The sequence below is a fragment of the Strongylocentrotus purpuratus genome, unplaced genomic scaffold (genome assembly GCF_000002235.5).
Source record: "Strongylocentrotus purpuratus isolate Spur 01 unplaced genomic scaffold, Spur_5.0 spur5_scaffold_10, whole genome shotgun sequence".
In the NCBI taxonomy this organism is placed as follows: domain Eukaryota; kingdom Metazoa; phylum Echinodermata; class Echinoidea; order Camarodonta; family Strongylocentrotidae; genus Strongylocentrotus; species Strongylocentrotus purpuratus.
Window position 1 is genome coordinate 27483250 of NW_022145595.1, and position 6062 is coordinate 27489311.

At 40.4% G+C, this 6062-nt stretch overlaps 1 long non-coding RNA gene across 1 annotated transcript; it reads left to right on the forward strand.

Annotated features, from left to right (window-relative positions):
- The first annotated feature begins 695 nt into the window (after positions 1 to 695).
- Positions 696 to 2190, forward strand: LOC115921775. Its single transcript, XR_004063105.1, has 2 exons — positions 696 to 1290; positions 2150 to 2190. It is a non-coding gene; the product is annotated as an uncharacterized LOC115921775 (long non-coding RNA).
- The last annotated feature ends 3872 nt before the right edge of the window (positions 2191 to 6062 follow it).

Below are 6062 nucleotides of genomic sequence, written 5' to 3' on the forward strand. Positions count from 1 at the left end.
AGTAGTAGTAGTAGTAGTAGTAGTAGTAGTAATAGTAATAGTAGTGGCAGCAGTAGAGGTAGTGGTAGTGGTAGTAGTAGTGGTGGTGGTAGCAACAGTCGTAGTAGTAGTAGAAGAAGAAGTAGCAAAAGTAGTAGCAGCAACAGCATGAGTATCTTAGCCTTCTGCTCATAATCAAAAGCCTACAAGCGGTTATTAGAAACTTAGTAACAATGATACTGAATGATACACACAATAAATTACTTTTATAGTCGTAAATATAATGGATAAAGTTAAAAGGTGGTAATTTGGAAATAATGGCCTCTACCTGAAGAAAACAAAGCGATGAAAATAAAATCTGTAATCATAAACAAATTAAAGTTACATTTAAGTATTATGTGTTACTTTAAAATTGATTGAATTTTCATCGGATACCAGAAATAATTCGTTTAATAGAGAAACTGGTAATACTTGTATTATAATCACATTTGCCGCTGTAAGTAATTTTGGAGAAACACATTCGGGACTTTTCATTGGTCAAAAGCTGGTCGGAAGATAGCCAAAACTAGCAGTGTGCAAGAACAAATAGTTCAAAGTTAACCTAGGTTTCACCGTTTTTAACGATCCATGGCGGTGTTTTGATACTTTAAAATACTTCAATAGGTAATAAACACAACTTTTATTAACACATTCAGATGACTCACAATAAATTTAATGAGAACATTTGAGTTGTGAGTTTACTTGCGGGGGTGTCCACCGCTACTGCAAACCAATATTCATCCGAGTAGGCGGGGCGAACTCATGCATATTCATTGCATTTGCTCACGTGTGCGAGAAAGTTTTCTCCGTGTGTTATGCGTTGACGATCTCCGCACCTGCGATCGAGGCAAATCACGGTTTCTTCGCTAGTCATGCATGCCAGTTGATCGGCGTGTTCTAGTGTTACATTTCGCTCTTATTGTGTTCGTGTGCGTCGTCTGTTGTCTGGAATACACTAATTTACTAAGAGATTTCGCCGAGAGATATTTCATTATGGAACATACAAATACAAGCATAGATACTGGAGGATGCAAGGAACAAGTGAAAATGTCGGATAGTGGAAATAACCTTGATTTTTCAAGTAAAACTCATGAAAGGCGACCAGGTTGGTCCTGTGGAAGCGTCTTCGCCTACCTATGGGGTTTATCACTCACGGTGTTGTGCTTAGCGTTAGCTGCAAATCTGGTTCATACAAATCGTCAAGTTTCTGAACTCAAGATGGAATTTTTAGCCTTGAAACTCGGAGCACACAAGACTGAAATCGAGAAAAATGTGAGTATGCATTTATCAAAAAGTAATTTGTTCGTGGTTTATAATTAAATACTAAGAAACCGGTGAGTATAATGCCCACAGTGTTCTCGAGTTCTCTGTTCGAACGCAGGGGTGCCGACATTTCCGCCCGTACCACCGGGGCTGAAATCTGCGGTTACCCGCTGGCAATGTCTACAGTGATATGGTTTCGCCTGTCAAAACTCTGAATGTTAACATTGGACAAACTGTGCATAAGGTGAATTGATTTGAGTAAGTTTTAAAGGGGGAGAGTAGACAAGAGTTTAAGCTTGTTTAAATACACCTTGGAGAGTAAACAACTTCCTTGGATAATTAGGAATGACTTGCCACTTCTGAGTTCTGTCTGCAGGACCAGGGTGCCCTACAAACCGGTTTGGATGTAGTGTTATTGTTATTTCATGTGTATGGAACAAGATTGCAACTACTTTTGATAAAAAAAACACACCCTAAGGCCTAAGGCAATTTCATTAGCTTTGTGTGTCACCTCTTGAAATTTGCGAATATTACAATTATGCAATCTGAACATATTTTCTATGGGTCATACAATAGGGTATTGAAATTCAGTTGATAATTTGAAAATACTTCTTCTTCTTCATGGGTATGCTCTGCTTCCTTCAACCTTGTAGATTCTTGCATAACTGTGGTATAGTGTGTGTTATAAGGGTAGGTTGCATGTACCAATACATGACAAGGTGCAAGTAAAAACAGCATTGGATCTAGGGACTGCAGCCTCTCGTTAATTGGAGACTAAAGGCTTCGACAGATGGGGCAGTCACAATATACTATGGACTTCTCCTGTCCTGATTATAATTAAACGTAATGATACCCCTTTTTCTTTCAGGTCAGGACGATAAATTCATCAGAAGTCCACGAAAGCATCAAGAGAAGAGAAACAAGAGCTGCCTGCAACTGCCCACCAGGTATGTACTCTATTAGTACAACTTTATAGTTATTTTACCAAATTTTTTGCCATGTCAAGCAAGCCTCTGGCAAGCTTTCAGGTTGTCAAGAACAACCTTTGTTTAACTATTATGCATAAAATTTGAATAAAATTTGAATAAGTTAGTAGACCAGTCTATTGCAACATTGTAGTTCTTTTCCCCAATTTTTGGTACTTATTGTATGCTTGACCAATGACATTTTGAATAGACCATTTTTTAAATTTAATCAAATTGAATGCATAAATCTTTAAATAAATGTTTAAAAGTATTTCATTTACCTGTTATGAATAATTGTATGTCAATAGTCAGAATGTGAATTGCATATAGAGGTATACAAGATGGACAAACAGTCAGATATCATATGAATGAAATGATTTGTACTTAGGCACTTAACAAAGATTTATGTATTTAATTTGATTACCGTACTTGATTTCATTACAAAAATGGTCTATTGGGGGGTGATGGTGAGAAGCTCTCTTCTAAAGATAGCTTGCTCACATGACAGAAAGTTATATGATACATGATACCTTTGCATGTTAAGAACCCACTGCACTATTCGTATAAGAGTAGGGGGAAACCCTGGTGTAGTGGTCCACCTGCACACACCCCAGTATAGTACGATAGTACTCTGTAAAGAGGTATGTACTCAAAATGGAAGAAGAAGAAGAAGAACATGATCACAACTGGTTTCGACAAATCAACCCAAGGCCATGTCAATGGCCTCGTGCGTCACCTTTTGAAATGAGCTAAGATGACAATGACGTATTATCTACGTAATCAGAACTTGATTTCTATGAGACGTACATGTACATCTTGTACAATAGCGTTTTTTTTGCCCTTGAGTTAATTTTCTAAAGTAGTTATGATCTTGTATATAGTGTTACATTATCTGTCTCATGTGAGTAATTTGGTAAGGAATGATTCTTTGAGTGATGTGCAGATCCAAAAAAAAAGTTGGTGTAATGTTTGAAGAAAAAAATAAACAGAGAATGACATTCAGCTCTTGATGAAGTTGATGATGAAGTATGATACTGGGAAAAATCTTAAGTTTTTAGACTACTCTCATCTTTTTTTGTTGGTTCATGATGCATGAGTATACATGGATGTCTATGGATATTAATTTGAAAAAAAAGCAATGGAAATAACTTACAGAAAATGTAAATGGATAAAAATTAAATGATGTGTCATAATCTACATCAGATACATTTATATTTTCAAAAGCATTTTCCCTATCTGACACACCTGGAAAAATCGAACAGATTTTTGTAAACATGACTAGCCTTGAGATTGAACACAATCTAATCTGTCTGTTGAAGGACAGCAGTTGGAGATGGGTATGTCTATTACAGCTAAACATGTGTTCATCTAATCTACAGACATCAATTAGTTTCTACTTCTCATTTCTAGCTGCCCATGTCTCCTCCGTAACTGGACACGTGTGTGTTTTCATTAGTGTTACTTTGTGATGTCGAGGAAGCTAAATGGTTTGACATGGCCTAATTTGCAAGTATCTCTATCTTTGAAAAAAAGATGATACGATAGGATTAGAAAAGTGGGTCTCCCTTACATTATAATAGTAAGTCAAATTGGTCTACTTTAAGAGAAACAGACCATGATTTCCATTTTTCATAGATCAGTTCTACTACAGAAATAGCCATATTTTATTGAGATTTTCGTCATTGCTCTTATTAAAACACTTTGATTCTGCTGAAGAAGACTTTAAAGAAAATGTTATGGAAATAATGGACATTTTACAGATTAAAAAAAAGAAAACCTGTACTTTCATTTTCATGTATTCACATTTTTTGGACCTTTTGCCTCGTAGCAGACCCCAAGTATGAACCTGCCCCTTGTCACGCCTCTACTAATCACTGTCCCCCATCTCATCAAGTCCAAAATATGGAATTGCAAAAATGGCGGCCGCATTATTAGGGCCTAATCATTTTGGGTAGACCGTCGAGCCTCTACAGCGGTGCTGCCCGACGTCGGTTTACTTGGCGTTCTATCAGCCTGGCTGGGGTGCTAGTAACTACCTAATTAGAATTAGATTGCATACAATGTGGCTAGCCAATCTAGGTGTGCGTCGGGAGGGGATCTGTATTAAAGGAAAAGTGGAGATCTATATAGGTATGCAACTATGCTTACCCACTTTGAACAAGTTTTTCATCGACTTCAAGATATTATAATTTCTCAGAAGAATATTAAAAAGAGCACATCTGATTTGGTTCTTTTCTTTAGACATGTGCCGATTCCTTAAGATGATTGAAATGCCGATCACATTTCCCTTTTACATGGGCCTTATAATTTTGAAATAAGAAAGTTATGTTAATTAATTATTAAAGTATTTTAAGGGAGGACTCATGGCAGTTTCCTTTTACATAATAATTTCTGAGCTGGAGACAGGAAAGTGGAATAAATTAAAATTAAATGCTTAAATGTTAAGTAAAATGCACACTGCTTCATTTTGTGTTTGCAATGTTTTGGGGCGTGAAATAAATGGATATATGTAACAGACCTGATTGTGAGCCTAACTTCTTCCAATTGCAATGGTGATATTTTGTCAGAGTGAGAAGTTTGATTGTTAAGTCATTCATTGCCAATCTGTGGGATGTACCATAGATGTACCACGGATGTACCACTGATGTACCGTGGATGTACCGTGGATGTACCATCCAATAGATTGTTTGTATACAATCAAGGTACTTGTTTACATGTTTAGAGGTGTTTGTTCATATGTACATCTGTTAAAAGCTGATGGTATGTTAGGGGATCGATAAGGTAGAGTGAGGGTAGAGTGAGGAGGAGGGGAGGGGATTGGTGGTGGGGAGGGGAGGGGAGGGGATTGGTGGTGGGAAGGGGAGGGGATTGGTGGTGGGGAAGGGAGGGGATTGGTGGTGGGAAGGGGAGGGGATTGGTGGTGGGGAAGGGAGGGGATTGGTGATGGGGAGGGGAGGGGATTGGTGGTGGGAAGGGGAGGGGATTGGTGGTGGGGAGGGGAGGGGATTGGTGGTGGGGAGGGGAGGGGATTGGTGGTGGAAAGGGAGGGGATTGGTGGTGGGGAAGGGAGGGGATTGGTGGTGGGAGGGGAGGGGATTGGTGGTGGGAAGGGGAGGGGATGGTGGTGGTGGGAAGGGGAGGGGATGGTGGTGGGGAAGGGAGGGGATTGGTGGTGGGGAGGGGAGGGGAGGGGATGGTGGTGGGAAGGGGAGGGGATTGGTGGTGGGAAGGGGAGGGGATTGGTGGTGGGGAAGGGAGGGGATTGGTGGTGGGGAGGGGAGGGGATTGGTGGTGGGAAGGGGAGGGGATTGGTGGTGGGGAAGGGAGGGGATGGTGGTGGGGAAGGGAGGGGATTGGTGGTGGGGAGGGGAGGGGATTGGTGGTGGGGAGGGGAGGGGATTGGTGGTGGGAAGGGGAGGGGATGGTGGTGGGAGGGGAGGGGATTGGTGGTGGGGAGGGGAGGGGATTGGTGGTGGGGAGGGGAGGGGATTGGTGGTGGGGAGGGGAGGGGATTGGTGAGGGGGATTGGTGGTGGGGAAGGGGTGGTATTCACTTGACCTTCCTTAGTTCCTAAACCATCTGGATTATTTCTTGATACCACTCAGCGTACAAAAAATGAATGCTGACTTTAGTATGCCAGGCCTAAAGACATATTGTATTATTGATGTAAGACTGTGTGTCTTTCTAGCCCACATGCTGTGGGATATACTAAAATGTATTTATATGTGATATTTTGCTTGTTTGGTATTTAAAAAAAAGATAAATTCCACATTAGACGAACGCTAACAGCAAAGTTTACTGGAGTCAAGTCCTGAG